We start from the raw sequence: 23,317 nt of genomic DNA, 5'->3' as shown, positions 1-23,317 counted from the left end.
CACAAGCGCCTACAACCTGACGACCCTGGGCGATGACTGGCCATTTTATTAATTATTAGATTGTTTATTAATAACACAAGTGCCTATCACCTGATGACCTGGGGGGCTTACTGGCTACTCTATTAAATAATTAAATGTTAATGTATGACACAAGCACCTACCACCTGACAACCAGGGGCTGTATTTACTATTAAAAAAAAAAAAATAATGATTTAAGAAAATTATGTCTTTTAACAAAACAAATAATTAAGTATAAATAAGCACGAAAGCTCTTATTAATTGACTATATAGTGTGATATTAGTAAGGGTGATAGTCAATTTATTCCTTATATTAATGATAAAAAATGCAATGACTTATAATGTAACGTGTTCTAACTATGAAGAAACTTTTAAAAGATTCTTAAATTTGTTATTTATTTTCTTACAAACAAACATTGGTGCTGCCAACAGAGATACAGCAAAGTTAAAGACTAAGCGCATGGAGAGAATTAAATAATTTTATATTTTTCTATAATTCTTATATCAAAACAGTTATTTGTAACTGATTATAACTCACCTATTACTTTTATTTTGAGAAGTAAAGCGTTTTTATAATTCCTAAGATTAATATATCAAAACCATGTTGGTAATGGGTGTTTATGTAAATGTACAGCCGAGTAGTAAAACGTTTAAGATAGGTCAAGATGACTTTTAAGCTGGTCAACTAGAATGAGCCTCATCCTACGCAATAGTTACCTTGCGGTCGTCAGGCAAACATTGATATCATGGATCTCATTTAGAAAGTGTTCTGGGTATGAAGGTCAATAGCGTCCATGAATTTCGGGAAGTGACTTGGGGCCGATAGGCCAACATGTATCGCTCCAAGCTGCATAAAGTATTTGAATGGTTCAGTACGTCGAGATAGGCATGAATAATAATGCCCGTCCATACTGAAACCTTGTATATATAAAACAATAAAATGTGAACTAGAATGTTGACAAGGCATTTAAATTTCGTCCCAGAGGGCTGGAAAGTAGCAGCCACTTCTGCCTACATATGTATCGCGAGAAGGAGAGAAAGGGCACGTCACGGCGCAGACGAGTAGTAAGCCAGTAGCTCTAGACCAGCGAGACTGTAAGGTGCCTACTTGCCAACGAACCTGATAAGATTGGTGTAATAAAGTTGTTTAAAAATTATTTTCTTACAACACATACACAAAGCTAATATATTAACACTGAATTTTGTTAGAAAAAGTTAAGTAATAATAGATGTAGTAGAATGCTTTAAAAGAAAATTTTCATAACAAAAAAGTTTTTTTATAGAATAAGATGACATCATGTCATTTATTATTATAAAATAACAGAATGATGATAGATAAACATTTAAGTGAATGTAAGAAATCATGTCTTTTCGTATATACTAGAATGTGTAGTTTAAGTACTTTTTTAAAAAGTTTTTTTCTTAACAATACTCTTGATTTATAAATTATCTTTTTCAACTTAAAAAATATATTATACTTATTTTTTCAACTTGATAGAGTTATGTAAAGTTGACTATGAGACAATACTGTTTTTTTTTAAGTTTAAACCAACACTATTCACTTTAACGTGAAGATTTATTGACAGTCATAGCAAAAGTCACAGCTATTAAGAATTCTTTAAGATGTAGAATAAAAGATAGTGAAGAGTTGTTTTCAGTTTTAAAAATTATACTTTAGATAAAAACTCCCAGTCCAATTTTTTTCCAGCTTTTATTTTTTCGTATATGCTATATTTTAATGATTTAGTAATTCCTACTAAAGAACCATTACGTAAACCATCTTATATACTTCAATTTCTAATCAGCATTACTGTTGTACTTCTTTTTAAACCGAGTTCATAAAGTGTTAAATCTTTATGGATACTATCTAACATTTCTATTGAAAAATTTATATAAATATTATTGTCTTACTTATCAATCCTATTATACGTTGCGTTGTCTTTGCTGTATCAGATTTCAAATTTTCCAGTTAATTTTTAAATGATTTTTTTATTTTAGAAACTGGTATATTTATTATATGATTTCAGTATAACACAATTAAATTTTAACAAAGCAACTTTTAAGATCAACAAATATTTCACAACGTACATTATTTCATATCCATTTTTTTTTAATGATAATGAGTACTAATTCTAAATTTTTAATTTGAAATATTTGTAAATAAAGTAATCAAACAGGTTCTTAAATAATAATGTGTATTTGACTGTTCCTTAAAAGTAAAAAATATTAATTTTCTTTGAAAAGACAGAATGTGTAGGCAGCAGTGGATGAAATGTTGGGGTGATGCGGTGTTCGGACAAAAATCGTATTGTGTCGAAGTAGACGAAATAAAAGAAAATGACAGAATTTTGAATTATTCTATGAGGCGCAAGTAGTAGTCTGTGGAGGCTAATAGAGGGCTGTGGTAAAGGTTGTGTGGAATACCCCGCCTAGTTAACTATACAATATAGGAAGATACATACACACATATGCATATCTCAATTGATTTTTTTTCCAGTTTAATTAAATTTTCAAACATAAAATATCCACAACTAAAAAAAAACTGCTGTTTATCTATTGCTGCCAAGGTTTTTTATTCCTAATTATTTTTATTTGGACATTGAAAAAAAAAAAATTTTCTTTGGGAAGGTTCTATCCGGCCCTATAATCTATGCAACGTTCTCTATTCGCTATGCGCCTATGTCAGGTGGCGACGTCGAGTGAGAGAAATTGGCCTTCGCTAAGATCGCCAGAATACACAGAGCCTTATAGAAAAGTTTTCTAATAAATTAAAAAAAAGGTTACTAAGAGTGGACTGACCATATAAATCCGTGATTTGATCGTGTATAATATTAGTGTACAGTAACAATTTTGTTTTGGTGTTGTCATGTGTACTACAAGATTGGAAAAAATAAAATATAGATTGCGACTATGGTAACATAGCATATAATATATATATAAGTGCATTATACATGCTTACACTTATGTAAAGCTTAAAGGATACAGGATACACGGTAAGTTAGTGTAAGCATGTATAATGCACTTATTTATGTATATATATATATATATATATATTGTTTGCTATGCTATCATAGTCACAATGTATGTTTTTATTTTTCCCAATCTTGTAGTACACATGACAACTCCAAAAAAAATTTGTTACTGTACACTAACATTATACACGATCAAATCACTGATTCATGTGGTCAATTAACTCTTCATAACCTTTTTTTTTAATTTATTAAAAAATTTCCCTATAAGGCTCCGTGTATTCTGGCGATCTTAGCGAGGGCCAATTTCTCTCACTCGACGGCGCCACCTGACATAGGCGCATAGCGAATAAATTAATGTGTCATATGTCTCTGTCATTTTCCTAGTGAAACTGCAAGCTTAGTGGTTTTTATTTTACTTATAGAATTTTTTCTTTTTTCAGTATTTTTAAGATGTTTAGTCTAATTAAGTACGATCGGAAGATATTTTTTCATGTCATTGATAAAATTTTTTTTCAAAAGTAAATTGTAAGTTTGAAATAAATGCACTAGAATGGCTTAAAAGGCCGATAGCTCATAAGGTTATGTAAAAAAATTGGCTTAATATTAATACTAGAGGGCTGCGCCCCCTGCGCGCTCCGCGTGCCAACTCCAAAAATTTAATCACTCATTTATTTTCTATACACAAATGACTTTTCACTGATTTTTTTAAATCTTATTTTAAAATCTACCTGCGCTTGATCAGTCTCAGCCAATCACACAACGAATAAACAGGTTTTATCGCGTCAGCCATCATTTTTTCAAGATAGGATTACATAGTTGGCTCCTAGGCACTCTTAAAAAAAAATTCTGAAAACAATAATTATTAAATAACGGAAAATTTACCTTTAACGTTTATCAGATATTCTTAAGGTTAAGTTAGGAACAATAAGATAAAAAGCTAAGGCCTGCATGTTTTTGACTAGGGAATATTAGATTTACCAAATTTATATCTTACAAGCACTTGAGTTGCTGGTTTTTTTTTAACACCACATCAAGTTTTGTAAGGTTTAGTGAGGTACTCAAAAGCAAAAGATACAGGCAATTGTTTTTTTTATAGGCCACTCTGACCTATAGGTCTATAAAGATTTATTGTTCACATCAAATACTTCATAGGGTTCGTATTTTTTGTTAATTACTGGCACATGGTTATTTTAAGTGAGTGTCTATAATCATAAATTTTTTGATTTTCTGGGAAATATAATAAACACTAGGTTCTACTTATTCAGCAACGTTTTGTTGATTAATGCGTTGATATTTTCAACAAGTTTTATTAAAAAACAATAAAAATTTTTTTACCAATGACGAAAGTTAAATAAAATATACATCAAGTCGCGCAAAAGCATGACGAGGTAAGTTTGAGAAAGCACACAAAGCTTTGGCCATCGGGCTACTATTAACTTCAGATTTAGATAATCAAATTTTCAAATAGCGAAAAAAAAGTGGTTTTGCTGGTATGCCTTATATATTTTGATTTTTTTTCAGTCTCTTTAAGTCTATTAATTTTACAGTTTTACCTACAAATATAGGCCAGAGAGAACGTTACGTCGACAAAAACAAGGTTTTAAAATGCTTGAGAGTGAACATCCTTATTCCAGTATCAGAATTAGAATTTTTAATGCATAATACAATTATCAGCAACAAATTGTATAATTTTTGAATGACAGTACTACGTTGTTAGTCCTACAGTTTCTACGGTAAAATAAGAATCGTAGATTAAAAATAGTAGAGGATTCAAAGAAAATTGAAATTGTCCGTATTAACAATCAGATCCTCTTGGCTATATAGTTGGTTCAACGAATTTATTTCAAAAATAGCCATTTTATTAAAAAAAAATCTATTGCTGCTTGTCTTCACTGTTTCTCAGCCATACTTTGGAGCTCGATAAGAAAATTGAGATCTCAATGAGACAGTCGATACATTACGTAATTTCTCATTCTCTTAATCATGTGTCATGTGTCAAAGATAGAATTAAAAAATTAGTGATAAACGCAAAGTTTAATAAAAGAGCTCCTTATAATAGATTATGTAACACGGCTGTAACAGTATCAACATAATTTGATCGATAAGATTGAAAAATCTCACTATTTTTTGGAGCACCCTCAATATTTAACTAAATATGAGCCTCATTTGACTCAGCAATTTTAAAATTTAATAATCATATATTAGTAATGTTTTTTCTAAGTAGTAAAATATCGAATTTTTTAACCAAAATAACTGATTAAGTAACTTGTACATCACTTTTACAGTTTATTTACATATTTTTGTAGTAAATAACTATTTATTGTGAGAATTAATTCGTTGTTAAATCACTGTTATTAAAAATTGTTTGAAATTTATAAACATGTATACATATGTATGTATATATAACATTATGATAAAAGCTGGTTAAGTGAATGACGCATTTAAATTTTTTGATGCGATTAGTTGCAAAGAATTTTATTTAAAAATTTTGTTGAAAGAAATATTTATGTTTATGTAATTAGCTTAAAAAAGTAACTAATAAGAATAATATAATAGAGTAGTTTAGTAAAAGAAAAAAATGGTATCATAGATTAAAATCCTAAACGGTATTTTTGGAAAAAAAATGGTTTCGTTCAATACAATTATAAACTATTTGTATGAGTTAACCTTTGCTTACATTTGCGTATCCTAAACATCTACACACAAGACACTTTATTAAGTAAAAAACTTATTAGGACTTTTGCATATTGGAAAAAAAGTCTGAGAAAACTGACATTTTGTAAAAGTTATGATATTTCCATTAAATTACCTTTAAACAAAACATAGAACGATAGGTAAGCGTAATGCGTTAAATAATATTTTCTAAGGCATTTTTAAAGCCATTTCACACTGTCAATAAATAGTCTCCTTCCTACCTAATCTTTTGCATTGCAAGGTTCTAAAATAAAAATATGGGAATGGTTAAGTTTTTTTTTGCCCAGCATACTTTTTGTGTGACACTCATAGTGTAAGACTGCCTAGTAATTGTACTTTGACAAAATCAAACTAAGTTATATTGACTTTTGACTCGTACTTCATGCAAACTTCACATTGCATCCATTAATGCCTGACTATGTCGTGAACATACAAAATTGTTAGGGTGGTATTTTTAATCCATTTATCTAAGTTTGATACATAATTCTTATCAAAAGTCATAGTTACTTTGTTTAATTCTGTTAAAGTGTAAGCAATAGACAGTATTATACTGTCAATATCAAACAAAAAGTATGCAAGTCAAAAAAAAGCCTTTATCGCTCTTAAAATGAAATTTTAGAACTTTTTAAGACAAAAAACTAATCTGGAAGAATACTATTTATTGCTAGTAAAGAAAGGCTTCAGAAATTTCTTACAAAATGTTTATCTAACACATCAAACTTACATAACCGTTTAGTTTTGTTAATAGGTATTTTTATGTAGACATGATTTTGAGAGACAATGTAATATCTTTTTTCATTTAACTATGAAAGAATAATTTAAGGCATTAAGAAAGTAACTCACACGCAGTCAAAATAGGCAAAAGTGGCCACATTTATAGGTTGGTAAGGTAATTGTAGACGTAGATGATTGTACTGTCAAATTCTTTATTTGTTGAAAAACGTTTTGGCCCGCACAGAACAAGTTTAAGACCATTATCAGGTTCAATAGTTGGTCGCACCACAAACAAAGTCAGCACCGCTCAAGATGTTTAATCAGCGACTACAGACTTATAGTTCCTGGCTTAATAACCAACTATTAAATCTAATGAGGGCCTTGAACTAGTTCTGTAGGGGCCAAAACATTTTTTAACAAATCAAAAGTTTGACAGTATAATCATCTGCGTCTACAATTACATTAATAGTACCATCTGCTGTCATTAGAGCCACTCAACACATTTATAGGTTGGATTCATAATTTACATGGTAAAAGGCTAGAAGAAGAACTATAGAGCTGATGAGCTTTAATAAATAAGGCAACAGTGTTTCAGAATTTAAGTCCACTGTAATACCAATTGAGCTTTAATATTTTTTGATTCTTTTTAATTTTTAAATTAAGACTAGCCAATCTTGCAAAAGTGATACTGTAGTTGATTAAAATTTTTATGACATGTCATGCCATTTTACTATGAGATAATCACGAATAATCTTAGTCGTTGACGCATGGAATGGATTACGATAGACTTGATAGCCCGAGACGAAATATATTACTTTTTCCGGCGTTTAACGAATGATATCAACTTTTAATATCAGAAATAAATTATTTTTTGTAATATGGCCTGGCTGACATTTTTTTGCATAAGCTTGTGAATCGTATTAGAGCAGTGCTCAAAATTGATTAAGAAAATAAAAACGGTAGACATTGCAAACGTTTAAAAAAAATTAAGGGAAGAAAAAAACGCAAAAAGTAGCACGTTTTCATTGCGTATAAACAAAAAAATCGATTAAGCAATGGAGACCAGCTTTGATAAAACGAAGCATGCAGATAATGGAAACCATATCAGTATTTGAGGTATTGGCAGTATACCTAGACAGTTAAATAAAAATAAAACAAGAGCAATCAGTGTAGAGCTGCTATAAGGATTCAAATTACTAGAAATTGAAATAACACTCCAAGGAAACAAGATAAAGTTTAGAGAATAATATTTCTAGGTTAATGGCAACATAAGAAAAAAAATTAGAAAAAAATCAATTAAAAAAATTAACAGAGTATCTAAAAAAAAGTCTGGAAATGAAAATTACTAAAAAAAATTATAAATTACGAAAAAGTTTTCTTCAGAAATCCATACAAATATTTTATAAAATATTAGGAAATTATTCATATCTAAAAAGGATTTTATTAATCTTTGTACGTTTATTTTACTTTGGTCAGAAAAATAGTATTCAGTACATAAGCCCAACAGGGATATTGGTCTCTTAGACTGAGGCATAGCTTTGATTACCATGGCACTTCCGACAGAGAAAATAACATTTGCGGCCTATCTTTCTTCCCCTTTCAGATACAGCGTTTTTTTATTTTTTTTAAAGGTCAGGTTGTCGTAAAATTATTTTTAAGTAATCTTTAGACCATTATCCTCCATTGTATATATATAAAGCCTAAGTAAAAAAATTGAAGGTTATGTCTTTGTTTAACCGTATTTCTTTTAATTGAGGTACCTCAGAAATTTTGTTTCTTCTAAAAATATCAATAACAATTCTAATCATACTTATATCACTTTTCCTATGAGGTTTGCCATCACGTACAGTTTTGAGATTTGTCTATGGGATGTGTGCAAAATTAAAACAACTTTTTTTTTTGTTTTTCAACTTTATTTATGCAAAGAAAACCTCGTATGCTTCATAATTTAATTTTTCTTCATTATTTTCTAGGACCTTCTGCCACTAAATCAGTAACTCACTCGACGCCATAATCTACCTACTTAAAACGCGTTATTTATGAATCTAAAAAATGATAATCATATGTCATAGCCTTGGTCGTCACTTCATGAAGATTCAAATCCATTTTAAAATAAGTGAAAAATGAGTTTGGAAGTAAATCCTTACAATTTATTACTAAATACGGGTGTAACAATTGTTTCGGTACACTGTACCTTCCTCACACACAGAGGTTTATAAACTGAACTGCGTTCGGCTTTACAAATTATAATACCAATGCATATCAGTATATCGTCAACATATTTATACTATATACGAACATACTCTCATTTTAAATTTAATAGAGGTAAGTCATTTAAATCTAGCTGACAGTTAAGCAAACGTTCAGTGTCGCTTAAATTATTAATCTCAGCCACTTCCAGTGAATTCAACAATTTGAACTTAGTGGCTATATGTAAAACTTTAAAATCATAATTATAATCGTGATTACGTTTTAACAGCTAAGATGCATAATTTAACTTTTTTGTACCACTAACGAAGGCTTTAACATGTTTTTTTAAACGCTTAGCAAAAGTTCTGCCAGTTCGTCCTATGTACTCTTATTCACACGACCCACATAGCAAGCTATATACGCCCGACTTTTCAGACAGTGCTGCTTTACTTTTACTTTTTATTAATGTTTGTAAGTTTTTTTTGCGTTTTAAATAAAATGTTTAGTCCATACAAGTTCAACTTCTTTTTCAAAAATCAGATATCTTACCAAAAAATGTACAATAATAAAATAAATTTTTAACTTCATTTACTATTGGGTAAACATTTCGAATTGCAGTTTTATTTTGTTTTTTATTATTAATTCCACGTATTAAGTTTCAATCATACCCATTATTTTTGGCTAATTGTTTAATGATATTTCATTCTTAATTTAATTCTAGATGATAATCAGTTGGCACGAGGTCTAGAGAGTAGGAGAGAATGGCAAGTATGAGTTCGTTTTTTTTTTTTTTTTTTTTTTTCACTTATATGGTAAGGAGCCCATTTTTCCTGGCTTCGAATTTTTTTTCATCGCCTTTAAACATCTGTCAAATTTTGTTACGTCAACTCTCAGCAATTTTGCTCATTCCTTTTAAGTCAGACATGGATTCTATAGTTGTTTTGAACGGGCTATTAATTTTTTCATCCAGATTTTCCCACCCACTTCCACACTCTCTTACTCTTCCTCACTTATCCCCACCAACTCCTCTACAGCTTCTCTTTAAAACAAGAAAAAATTTTTATCATTTTAACGTGTTTTTTAAATGTATTTTTTTTGTGCTTCTCCTCTATACTCTGTCACCCTTCCCCAGACTTCCACACCATCCTTTACGCTTTTTTACCCTTTCCTATGCTTCTTCACTTCATTAATTCATCTCCCTCACCATTCCCCCAACGTTCTTCCTCACCAAGCTTTTGAAAGAAAACTAAAACATTTTTAAAACTTAATTTTAAGAAGATTCTTACCCAACTCAAGAAGTTCTACTACGGCACATGATGTGATTAATCTTACGGAACCTTTTTCGCACAGTTGTGACAGTTATGAGTGTGTGACTATGAATATTCGAATTTTTTAAACAAAATATAACTAATATACAGATTTATAAATGTGTTTTACAGCAACATTATCATTACATAGGGAGAAGGAGGAATCTCTGAAACTCGCTTAAAAAGAAGACTGTCTTTGAAATGCTATTAAATAGGCATCAATGTTTGGAAACTACCCACTTACTCACGATAAATTTGCCAGAAAATTGTTTTTCTCGATCGCAAAATATAAAGCTATATCTATAAATTACGTTATATTTCAAAAATTCTTCTGATTTTCACCTGTTTCATTGTCGTTAATGAATTTAATAACTGTTGTTAAGTATAAAAAAATGTATTCCAGATCAATCGAGTAAATAAAAAATTTTACGTATAATATATTTTAATCATTAAAAAAGCTTAGAGATTAATAATTAAAAAATATATGAGAATAAATTTATTATAACCCAAATATTTTTTCCTACACTATATTAATTTTTTTTTTTAACTTGTAGATTCTATTAAAATTAATATGTCATTTTGATCTTTACATCAAGACAAAACAACATAGATTTTAACATTAAAAAATAATGGTTTCTTTGACTTTGTGATTTATTTATGGTTATTTAAAATGCCAGGACTACAAAAAATAAAAAACTTTTTGTACACATGGTAGGAAGTTCTTGTAACTAAAATTATCCTAGGTATAAAAATTTTATTTTCAACTTCTCTTTCAGTAATAATTTTTGATACAGTATTTAACTTTTATAATCTTGTAATTTTTTGATGCATTCAATATCTTCTCATTCAAAGAATCACTGTATTTATTGCGTAATATTTATAATTATGTATTCACTGACAAATGAGTAAGACTGCTGAAAATATTTGATGAAACGTCTTTGGTTTTGCGTTCTAATGTAACTTTAGAATACTTTATCTTTTCTTCTCCTATTTTTCAAAGTCATTCAGAAAAAAATTAATTCGTAGACCTAATGCTTGCACGTTATCTGAGAATTCGAAATAACGCCCGGAGACCTTATGATTTTACTGTTTTTTGAATAACTAGACTTCCATTATTCTATAATTACTAAAGGAATTTGATAAACACCACCACCTAAAATTGTAATTTAATTACCAAACCATACATCCTTATAATGTAAAGCATGTTAAGTTCAGTCTACAATTCCTAAAGCTTTCTTAGAAATCTTTCAAGTATCACCTCAAATTGTTGAATCTTCTTCTCTTAATTTTCTTTTGTAGAGTCTAATTTAAAAATACACTTTATACATTAAGTAGGTCTAATGATAATCGAAATCTTTTATGCAGTATCATCCGATTCGCAAATAATAGATTATATACCTGTCTATGTTGCTGATATGCTTTTTTGCGCCTAGAAATAAAGTAGTATACAACTGTTTAGAAAAAAAGTGTTTTACTAGAAGCTCCTGGTCCATCAATAAAATTAATCTTATGTTTTCCTTGACGTATTATTTTGAAAATATTTTTTTGATCCTTGTTTAGCTTTGAATAATCAAAATAATGTATATTTTGGCAATGATATACATTATAACAAGGTATTACTATTCCCTTGTGGCACTAATAGCCACTAATTTACGCCAGGAATACTCTGACTGGAACTGTGATTCCCGGGTATCCACGAAGACACACTCACTGTATAATGTGGACAGTGACTATGCTTTTCCTTGTTTTCCTGTTTTCCTCCTGAGGGGCCAGTTGAGCTCTGGCTTTGCTCAGGACACTTACGCGACAGTGTTTACGCGTAAGCCTGCGAAGGTGGCTGAATAAGGCCGGTACTTGGCTTACAACTCCTCTTTGTACATAACGATTTCTATTTAAAATGCGTAAATAAATAATGACTGGAAGGGCTTTATGCGGGAAAAGGCTCACAAAATTAGGACACAGACGTCTTAGAAATAATCTGAAAAACTGAATCTATGTAACCTGCACTTGAACCAAAGCATATGACTGTGTGTGTACGTATGTTTAACTTGATTGCGCTAATTACAAGGCCCGTATAACCTGGACGGTTTCCTCCACAAAGTCAACGGCACGCAATAATTCAGCCAAGCACAGAGAGAGAGAGAGAGAGAGAGAGAGAGAGAGATAACGTCGCTATCACGCTTTTCACGCACGCACTGCGCTTACCTGAATTTTCGTAGCCTCGGAGTTGTTCTTGTAGGTTGAGAGACTTGTCTGTTGACAAGAACTCTTTGCCTAATCTCTAGCTGGCAAGTAGTTCAGTCACAGGTGTGGAATGGCAGTAGCCGACAAGACGGTAGCGAGGCTATCCAGGTGTCCTTTTATGCTTAGCAGGTGATAGAAGCACGTGTGTACACTACCTATACCTAATCTTTTCTAACCTAATAGCCAAGAGCATCTCTCGTTAATCCCCATATCTAGACACTTGTCTCTCCTTATTTTCTCTCTTTCACACATATCGTGACGTTCCCCCCTTCTCTCTTTTTCTGGCCTTTCTTCTTCGCACAGTCTAGGTGAGCGTTAACAGTGCTTAAGTGATATCACCCATTACATCCCTACCTCAGAAGATTCTTACTCCTTATTAGGGTAAACAAATCAAAGAGGAATAACAGAATGAGAGTAGGAAGGGCCATAAAATTGTTTATCAAAGAATGATGGATTAAAAAAAAAAAAAAATTTCTTAACTCTTACTTAGGCCGTATGGCCTCTTCTTTCTCCCGCCCAAGACGGTTTGTGCTTATCACGAAGCTTCTTCTGACTGCATCCTGTCTTGCAGTATGAACCCGCCAAAGGAGAGGAGAAGTGAGTACTCCTTGTATACAAAATGTGATAGTTATAAATGTAAAAAAAAAAAAAGACACAATTATGACACGTGATATTAAAAAAAAAATTAAATAATAAGAAAGGAAAAAAATACAAGAAATGAAAAAAAAGATGTTCGGCATGAGGTGCCTGTGGTCAGAAGAGCCTCTTGACTGCTGAGTCTTACTCAGGAGTTCGTCAATGCCAAGTACGATTTGGGCAATGCTCCCACATGTGGTGCTTTTTTCTGCGTAGGCAGCGGTCAGTGTGCTTCACTAGGAAGAAGCTACAGCTGTGTCAGAAACCAATTCATCCTGTGCTCGTATATTCTGTCTGAGTATCGAGATGGGGGGGAGTGGGCAGCGGCGTCGGGGTTTTTCACGCGTAGGCGATGGCTTGCCTTCAAATCGTCTTCCAGTAGGCACTGGCACGTTTTGGAGCGCACTATTGCGAGCCCAGCTGCCTGGCTGGTAGCTTTTGTTCTTCTTGAAGCTGTTGGCAGACCAAGCACTTTCTCACGTGCTTGGTTGTTTTTTTCAATTCCTCCAATACCAGATAATAGTGTCATTTAATCGGCTTTTTCGTGGTTAGCCCAATATTGTATTCAATCCACGAAGTACATCCAAGAGGTACTTCATCGCTGGTCAATCTGTCAACTAGCCAGCGGACTTTCTTTTTTTCCAAAGGTGTCACATTGACGAGGCCAATTGAAGCCAGTTAAACTTTATTTCGTTATTTAACTGCCACGATTTCAAGGTCAAACTTCTGTTTCCCTTGAAAAATTTGACCTGCATACGCATCGAAGACTACCTGAAAAGCTCTCATGAAGTTCATGCGTAGGTAACAATCGTCCTTTATGTTGGGTAGGATCACAATCCTTCGACATCCCTCGTTTGCCTTGCGAAGTCTATCGGAAAGATTACGTAACTTGTACATTAGGCTACACTGATACCCGCCACTTAAAAGTCAGCTTCCTGACCATAACTGGAACTCAAAATTCGCTGCATGCGCTGGCTAACTGCAAGCCTATCGTGCCCATCATTATTTGCTTTGCACCGCTGTCTACAAGGGCTCGAAATTTTTATCCTTGCAGCATTAGTGGAAGCCAACACCGGCTGGCACTTTTCTTCTCAATCTTGCTCTGGGACCTTCTTCTTGTGCACCTTAGGAAGGGGGGACGGTTAGGTGCAAGAAACGCTTGCAAACGAGGGTTGTGAACTTGGGGGGAGCGTAATTCCCTCGCCTACGCTCACTGGCTGGCTTTCCTGGATTGCGGCGGCAATCCAGAAAGCTATGTTTTATGGAGTTACAGCCATATCACCTTGGTTTACCTGGTGTGCGCTTGGCTGCAGTTGCGCCATGCCCTTGGCGCTTTGACTTTTTACCATTTTCATCTTTTTTTTTTGTCGTCACGTTGATTTCTGCTGTTCTACTTTTTAGTTTCCTTAGTCATCGTTACTCCAGCTGGCATTTTTTTTTCTGCTTCACGTGGGTAAGTTGCTGGAGCAATTTTTAATCGATACGTCTGCTGGCTTTTATTTGATGAGCAATTTCTATAGCAAACTCATTACTGTTGGGCTGTCAATTATTTTCTTCACGTCTTAAGGTATTACCCCTTGATTTGCATTTTTGTCGTCAATAACTGTTTCACAGGCACCGCACCGGCCACTTTCTCGTCTTGTTCACTTCCAGACTTCTGGGAGTGATTCTCTCCTTTTAGGCAGGTGTGGTGTAAATTTTACTGCACTACTTTTGCATCTGAAGGTGGTAGTAGGTGGTATTATTTACTATTCTTCTCCTTGATCCCATGAAATTTTTTTTTAAGCTCTTCGTCCAATGTAGTTTCAATATACGAGGAGAGAGTGGCACAGCGTCTAGTATTATCTTTGACTGGACCGATTTTCCTTATAAACTCCTGAGAAATATACTCTCTAGATAACCAGCGTGCCAGTTTGGTGGCTTTATCGACCCTGGAGCCATCCGAGTGCAGTTCTAAATTATTTATTATCTTTTCGTAGGTTGATCAACTTGCAAAATCTAGGCAGTGATTTTCTATGATTTCTTTGGCATGTTGCCCGTTGTTACTTATCTTCCTGTAGAACGGGGCGATAGCGCAACAAATATACATATATAAAAAAATTGAACTTGTAACTGACTGTCGCTCACGCTAAGAAGAGAAAAGCATTGGGGAGCTGCAATTCGATCTGACTGTACGCTTAAACATTAGTTAAATGTAATTAAAAGCTCTTTTTAGCATCACAGCTTGTCGTAAAAAAAACAAAAGATCTCAAAAAGAATCAATAGAAATCTAATTGTAATTTTATGCGTGACAACTGTAACTCCCCACTTGTGTAGAATGTATGTAGTGTTTGTGTACCTGGCTGTACACAGCTACTCGTCTCCACTTTAATGCATACGATCAACAAGGCGTTTGGCCAAGCGTTATGTTGCTTGAAGCCAAAAAGCGAACTTATACAATTTGACTTGGGCTTTGTCAACAAATAAGATGTACTATAATTTTAAAATTCTAAGTGTTTATAAAAGAAACATGCGTAGTAAAAGGCGAATCTTAAAAATATGATTGATAAGGAAATCAAAATAATCCATTACTACGGAAAGCACAAGCCAAGGAACTATACACGGATTATGTACGTTTACAATACATGAAAGCCCTTGTTGATTAAAAACAACGGAGTACGTGCTCATGCCCTCAGCGACCTATCATTTTTCTCTAGCCAAACACAAATGTAAGCACGAGCAGCCTTGAAAAATCTGAAGTGTGCATACACTACTTTTAACTATATTAAATCAAGTAGCATGATAAAATAAAACGCTGACTTACGTGAATATTATCTAGGGAGTGTAAGGACTCTGCCCAGCACTTGAGGTTAACCACAAGATCGGGCGCCATTTATAACGGGTTGTCCGTATTCACTAATGGCCCTGATAGCCACTTATTTACGCTAGGAACACTCTGACCAGAACTGTGCTTCCCGGGTACCCACGGAGATATGTGGCCCCACCGTCCAAAGACACGGGGAACAAACGAAATCAACGCAAGCAACAGCTAGTCCCACGTCAAGTCTTCGCAGCAGCACCACCGTGCAGTGCTGCCACCACCGCACACTCCAACTACTACGTTTCTCTCAGCCACCTAAGTGTGGCGTACTAGCGTGTTCTCGCTAGTAACGCACAATCCTCTACACGAGACACACGCGCTCCTAGTCAGCGACACAATAGTCGCTTGTACATTTGAGACTAATAAAGGTTCCTATTCTTGTAATTACTCCGGCGAGTCATCATTTCTCGCCCTACAAACTCCTCCGGCCTCCTCAACTAAGGATAGCTCCCCAGCTAGTTCCAAAGATATACTCACGTTACAACATGGGCAGTAAGTCCACTTTTCCTTATTCCCGTCTACCTGCTGAGGGGTTATCTCAGCTCTGGCTTTACTCAGGATGCTCACATGCTGGTGTTTATGCATAAGCTCACGGAGGTGGCTAAATAAGGCTGGTACTCGGCTTACAATTCCTCTTTGTACGTTACGATTTCTAGTTAAAGCCTGTAAATAAAAAAGCTTTTGGGAAGGCTTCCTGCGGGGAAGAGCTCACGCAAATCAGGACACAAACATCAAATAATATGAAGAACTGCAACTATATTACTTGCATTTAAACAAAAGCATATGAGGGTGTGTGTATGTGTGTGTATGTTTTGCTTGATCGCGCAAATTATAAGCAGCGCTCTCAAAAGTGACTGCCAAACTTGCGGGAAATTCAAATTGGCTATATGAAGCAAGACGCAAAACCCCAGATAACTCGACAACATTTCATTCACCATAACTTGATAAATTAATCCCAAGCTATTTAACCCAATAACCCAACGCGCCTAAAAGCAGTATCACAAGCTTTCATGATTAATAAAATACAATAAACAATAACGCAAGCGCCAATCCCCACACAACCCGGGGCGCTTACTGGCCGCTATGTTTTTTAGTATAATAAATAAAATAACACAAGCGCCAATCCCCACACAACCCGGCGCGCTTACTGGCCACTTTGTTAATTATTTAAAAAAATAATTAACGCAAGTACCAATCACCACACAACCAGAAGCGCTTACTGGCCGCTTTGTTTTTTAATATAATAAATAAAATAACAGAAGTGCCAATCCCCACACAACCCGGGGCGCTTACTGGCCGCTTTGTTTATTATTTAGAAAAATAATTAACGCAAGTACCAATCACCACACAACCAGGAGCACTTACTGGTTGCTTTGTTAATTAATATAATAAATAAAATAACACAAGCGCCAATCCCCACACAACCTGGGGCGCTTACTGGCCGCTATGTTTTTTAATATGATAAATAAAATAACAGAAGCGCCAACCCCCACACAACCCGGGGCAATTACTGGCCACTTTGTTTATTATTTAAAAAAATAATTAACGCAAGTACTAATCACCACACAACCCGGAACACTTACTGGCCACTTTGTTTATTATTTAAAAAAAAAATTAACGCAAGTAACAATCACCACACAATCCGGAGCGCTTACTGGCCGCTTTGTTTTTTAATATAATAAATAAAATAACAGAAGCGCCAATCCCCACACAACCCGGGGCACTTACTGGCCACTTTGTTTATTGTTCAAAAAAAATAATTAACGCAAGTCCCAATCACCACACAATCAGGAGCGCTTACTGGTTGCTTTGTTAATTAATATAATAAATAAAATGACACAAGCGCCAATCCCCACACAACCCGGGGTGCTTACTGGCCGCTTTGTTTATTATTTTAAAAAAAACAATTAACGCAAGTACCAATAACCACACAACACGGGGCGCTTACTGGCCGCTTTGATTATTATTTAGAGAAATAATTAACGCAAGTACCAATCACCACAAAAACCCGGGGCGCTTACTGGCCGCTTTGTTTATTATTTAAAAAAATAATTAACGCAAGTACCAATCACCACACAACCCGGAGCGCTTACTGGCCGCTTTGTTTTTTAATATAATAAATAAATTAACAGAAGCGCCAATCCCCACACAACCCGGGGCGCTTACTGGTTGCTTTGTTAATTGAAATAATAAATAAAATAACACAAGCGCCAATCCCCACACAACCCGGGGCGCTTACTGGCCGCTTTGTTTATTACTTAAAAAAATAATTAACGCAAGTACCAATCACCACACAACCCGGGGCGCTTACTGGCTGCTTTGTTTATTATTTAAAAAAATAATGAACGCAAGTACCACTCACCACACAACCCAGAGCGCTTACTGGCCGCTTTGTTTTTTAATATAATAAATAAAATAACAGAAGCGCCAATCCCCACACAACCCGGGGCGCTTACTGGCCGCTTTGTTTATTATATAGAAAAATAATTAACGCAAGTACCAATCACCACACAACCAGGAGAACTTACTGGTTGCTTTGTTAATTAATATAATAAATAAAATAACACAAGCGCCAATTCCCACACAACCTGGGGCGCTTACTGGCCGCTATGTTTTTTAATATAATAAATAAAATAACAGAAGCGCCAATCCCCACACAACCCGGGGCACTTACTGGCCACTTTGTTTATTATTTAAAAAAAATAATTAACGCAAGTACCAATCACCACACAACCAGGAGCGCTTACTGGTTGCTTTGTTAATTAATATAATAAATAAAATAACACAAGCGCCAATCCCCACACAACCCGGGGTGCTTACTGGCCGCTTTGTTTATTATTCAAAAAAATAATTAACGCAAGTACCAATAACCACACAACATGGGGCGCTTACTGGCCGCTTTGTTCATTATTTAAAAAAATAATTAACGCAAGTACCAATCACCACACAACCCGGAGCGCTTACTGGCCGCTTTGTTTTTTAATATAATAAATAAAATAACAGAAGCGCCAATCCCCACACAACCCGGGGCGCTTACTGGCCGCTTTGTTTATTATTTTAAAAAATAATTAACGCAAGTACCAATCACCACACAACCAAATGCGCTTACTGGTTGCTTTGTTAATTAATATAATAAATAAAATAACGCAAGTACCGATTACCACACAACCAGGAGCGCTTACTGGTTGCTTTATTAATTAATATAATAAATAAAATAACACAAGCACCAATCCCCACACAACCCGGAGCGCTTACTGGCCGCTTTGTTTTTTAATATAATAAATAAAATAACAGAAGCGCCAATCCCAACACAACCCGGGGCGCTTACTGGCCTGCTTGTTTATTATATAAAAAATAATTAATGCAAGTACCAATCCCCACACAACCCAGGGCGCTTACTAATTGCTTTGTTAATTAATATAATAAATAAAATAACAAGCGCCAATCCCCACACAACCCGGGGCGCTTCCTGGTTGCATTACTTGTTTGAAGAAAGCATCAAATGATAAAAGAAGTCAAGCGCAACTAGAAAATGCTCTTAATAGTTTGGTGATGGGCATTCGTGTTATTACTTTATAAATTTTGTTAATTTTCAAAATCATCATCTAACGCTCCAAAATGTTATTTCTTATTTTATTTATTCAATTAATAAACAAAGCGGCCAGTAAGCGCTCCAGGTTGTAAGGGGATTGGCGCTTGTGTTATTTTATTTATTATATTAAAAAACAAAGCAACCAGTAAGCACCGCGGGTTGAGTGAAGATTGGTGCTTCTGTTATATAATTTGTTATATTAAAAAACAATGCGGCCAGTAAGCGCCCCGGGTTGTGTGGGGATTGGTGCTTGTGTTATTTTATTTATTATATTAAAAAACAAAGCGGCCCGTAAGTGCCCCGGGTTGTGTGTGGATTGTCGCTTGTGTTATTTTATTTATTATATTAATTAACAAAGCAACCAGTAAGCGCTCCGGGTTGTGTGGTGATTGGTACTTGCATTAATTATTTTTTTAAATAATAACCAAAGTGGCCAGTAAGTGCCCCGGGTTGTGTGGGGATTGGCGCTTCTGTTATTTTATTTATTATATTAAAAAACGAAGCGGCCAGTAAGCGCCCCGGGTTGTGTGGTGATTAGTACTTGCGTTAATTATTTTTTTTAATAAAAAAAAAAGCAGCCAGTAAGCGCCCCGGGTTGTGTGGGGATTGGCGCTTGTGTTATTTTATTTATTATATTAATTAACAAAGCAACCAGTAAGCGCTCCGGGTTGTGTGGTGATTGGTACTTGCATTAATTATTTTTTTAAATAATAACCAAAGTGGCCAGTAAGTGCCCCGGGTTGTGTGGGGATTGGCGCTTCTGTTATTTTATTTATTATATTAAAAAACGAAGCGGCCAGTAAGCGCCCCGGGTTGTGTGGTGATTCGTAATTGCGTTAATTATTTTTTTTAATAAAAAACAAAGCGGCCAGTAAGCGCCCCGGGTTGTGTGGGGATTGGCGCTTCTGTTATTTTATTCAATATATTAATTAACAAAACAACCAGTAAGCGCTCCGGGTTGTGTGGTGATTGGTACTCGCGTCAATTATTTTTTTAAATAATAAACAAAGCGGCCAGTAAGCGCTTCGGGTTGTGTGGTGATTGGTACTTGCGTTAATTATTTTTTTCAATAAAAAACGAAGCGGCCAGTAAGCGCCCCAGGTTGTGTGGGGATTGGCGCTTGTGTTATTTTATTTATTATATTAATTAACAAAGCAACCAGTAAGCGCTCTGGGTTGTGTGGTGATTGGTACTTGCGTTAATTTTTTTTTTTAATAATAAACAAAGCGGCCAGTAAGCGCCCCGGGTTGTGTGGGGATTGGCGCTTTTGTTATTTTATTTATTATATTAAAAAACGAAGCGGCCAGTAAGCGCCCCGGGTTGTGTGGGGATTGGCGCTTCTGTTTTTTTATTCATTATATTAAGAAACAAAGCGGCCAGGAAGCGCCTCGGGTTGTGTGGGGATTGGCGCTTGCGTTATTGTTTATTGTATTTTATTAATTATTAAAGCTTGTGATACTGCTGTTTGGCGCGTTGGGTTATTGGGTTAAATAGCTTAGGATTAATTTATAAAGTTATGGTGTATGAAATGTTGTCGAGTTATCTGGGTTTTTGCGTCTTGCTCCATATAGCCAATTTGAATTTCCCGCAAGTTCGGCAGTCACTTTTGAGAGCGCTGATTATAAGGCCTATACGACTAGGACGGCTTCCTTAACAGAGTCAACAGTACGCAATAATTTAGCCAAGCACGAAGAGATAACGTGGCTATCATGCTTTTTGCGCACGTACTGCGCTTACCTAGCTTTTCGTAGCCTTGGAGTTGTTCTCGTGGGATGAGAGACTGGTATGTTAAGAAGAACTCTTCGCCCAATCTCTAGCTGGCAAGTAATTTAGTCGCAGGTGTGGAATGGCAGTAGCTGACTAGACGGTAGTGAGGTTATTCGGGTGTCATGTTATGCTCAGTGGGTGAGAGACGTACGTGTGTACACTACCTATATCTAATCTCCTCTGACCTTATGGCCAAGAGTGTCTCTCGCTTATTCCCATATCAAGACACTTGTCTCTCCTTACTCTCTCTCTCTCTCTCTCTCGCACGTATTATGACTCTTTCTCTCTGGCCTTTTTTTTTTCGCACAGTCTAAGTGAGCGTTTATAGTGCTCAAGTATTAACCACCCGTTACAACATAACTATTTAAGGGTATGCACAGTTTTTTGTAAGAATATTAATTAAATTTTTGTGTAAATTGTCTTTTTATCTAGGACATCTTAAATTATCAGGTCAATAAAATGATTTAATAAGATACTCAATATATTGTATTGTAGACTATTTTATTGTATGTTTAATTTTGTGAAATAATAATAAATAAAAATAATATTGTACATAAATGTTGTAGCAAAAACAAATTTTCATTAATAAAAATTTCACTTTGATACAAACTAAGGTATATCTTAGTATTTAATTCCTTAGTAACTTGTTTGTTTATAACTTATGTATAATTATCGTGTAGAAAAAGAAGACTATTTGTGTCATAAAAAAATGCAAAAATATGTCCAAAAAATTGATATATCTACAATAGTATGAGAATATGTGATGTTTCTTATCAAAGAATTTATTTGTTACGAGGCATTTTAAAAGTCATAAAATGGATGTCAAAAAAAATTGTCAAAATTTTTGTAATGGTTACGTAATAGCAGAGCACTAAAAGAGTTGTTAATAATTGTCTAATGAGAGTAAAAAAACAATGGTTTATTCTAAAAAAATATCCAACATGAGAATTATTGGCGTATTTTTAATTATATTTCATACTTGAAAGATAATGTTAAAAAGTATAACTTGTCTGCGGAATAATGCAAAAAAGCATTACATTTTTCACGTAGCCTGCAAGAAAGAATAATTTCTGTATTTGATGTATATTTTATTTGAAGACAAACAAGATATTGAAATAACTCCTTTATTCTAGCAGGTACAAAAACTTATTTATTAAGGGCAATGGGTGAAAAAAGGGGAAAGTGAGAAGTAGTCTTATAGGGAGCTGGCAGTGGGACAACGGAGAAAAGGAAGTCAGAAAATGCTTATAGCTTGTCAACATATGATATAAAATGAAAGAAAAACTATGTTATTCGAGAAACAGCTAAGGGGGAACAAGGGGGAGCATTAGGGAGTGGGAGGAGCAAAAACTAGCTTAAATTCTTTACAACTATATAATATAAAAAGATATATATGGACGTGCTTTCTCATTTGGATGTATACATTTTCTTGTATAATATAGTTGTTAGAACTTTACTAGTAGCTAGGCTCCCTATCAATCCCTGGCTCCCATATCTACCCCCATTCACCTATTGCTGCTGCTGACATACTTGTCTCATTTAGCTTGATTTTACCTTATAAATTTTATATTATTGGCTACCCTTATCCATCCCTCTTTATCCCTGTTCATTATTTTCCCATCCCTTTATTAAACTGGTAGATTTTCTTATCACCTTATAGTAAAAAGGAACAAAGTATAGTATAACAATGCTACGTTGAAATTATACTTTCTCAATTTATTTTACTTTTAAGATAAAATCATGACGCATTGGCTTTATAAAAATTGCAAGAAAGTTGTGAAAGTCATTATAATACTAGCATAGTCAGTATTATTAATTAGTATGTATAGTATAAAGTTATAAGTATGTAAAGTACGTATAGTATAAAGTTATAGTTTAAATATCTTCATAGTATATATAGGTGAGAATTTTAATGATAGCTGAGACCTTAATTCACCCCTGCCTACCCCTGGCCTCTAATGTATATTTTGGGTTTGAAAGATAATAGTTGAAATTTATCATCTTAAATTTACTGTTTAACTCATTTTGCATGTATATTTATTTTAGATTTTTACTTCTACAAAGAAAAGCATACAATTGGCAATAAAAAAAAGAATTTCTTCTTATGGTGCAGTCCTACGTTATTAAAACTTTTTTATTGTGATTCAATTATCGTCATTACAAAAACTGGTTCAAACAGAAATAATTTTCTGTGGAAAATGGAAAGTAGTTATGAAAATTTTTTAACATTTACAGTGATTCATACAATAAACATCTTATTTTAGATTTTAACCTGCGATAGTTTATGCTTAAATGTTGTGTTTGAAGAATTTAAAAAGTCTTT

At 34.1% G+C, this 23,317-nt stretch overlaps 1 protein-coding gene across 1 annotated transcript in view; it reads right to left on the bottom strand.

Annotated features, from left to right (window-relative positions):
* Positions 1 to 23,317, bottom strand: part of RyR (Ryanodine receptor) — a 1,110,242-nt gene that overhangs the window by 119,279 nt on the left and 967,646 nt on the right. The gene's annotated exons all lie outside the window — the stretch shown is intronic.

This window comes from Copidosoma floridanum, unplaced genomic scaffold (assembly GCF_036245765.1).
Source record: "Copidosoma floridanum isolate Cflo_tuat_1 unplaced genomic scaffold, Cflo_Japanese_pri ptg000004l, whole genome shotgun sequence".
Lineage (NCBI taxonomy): Eukaryota > Metazoa > Arthropoda > Insecta > Hymenoptera > Encyrtidae > Copidosoma > Copidosoma floridanum.
The sequence above is the reverse complement of the archived record's forward strand: the minus strand, read 5'-3'. Positions and strand labels throughout refer to the sequence as shown.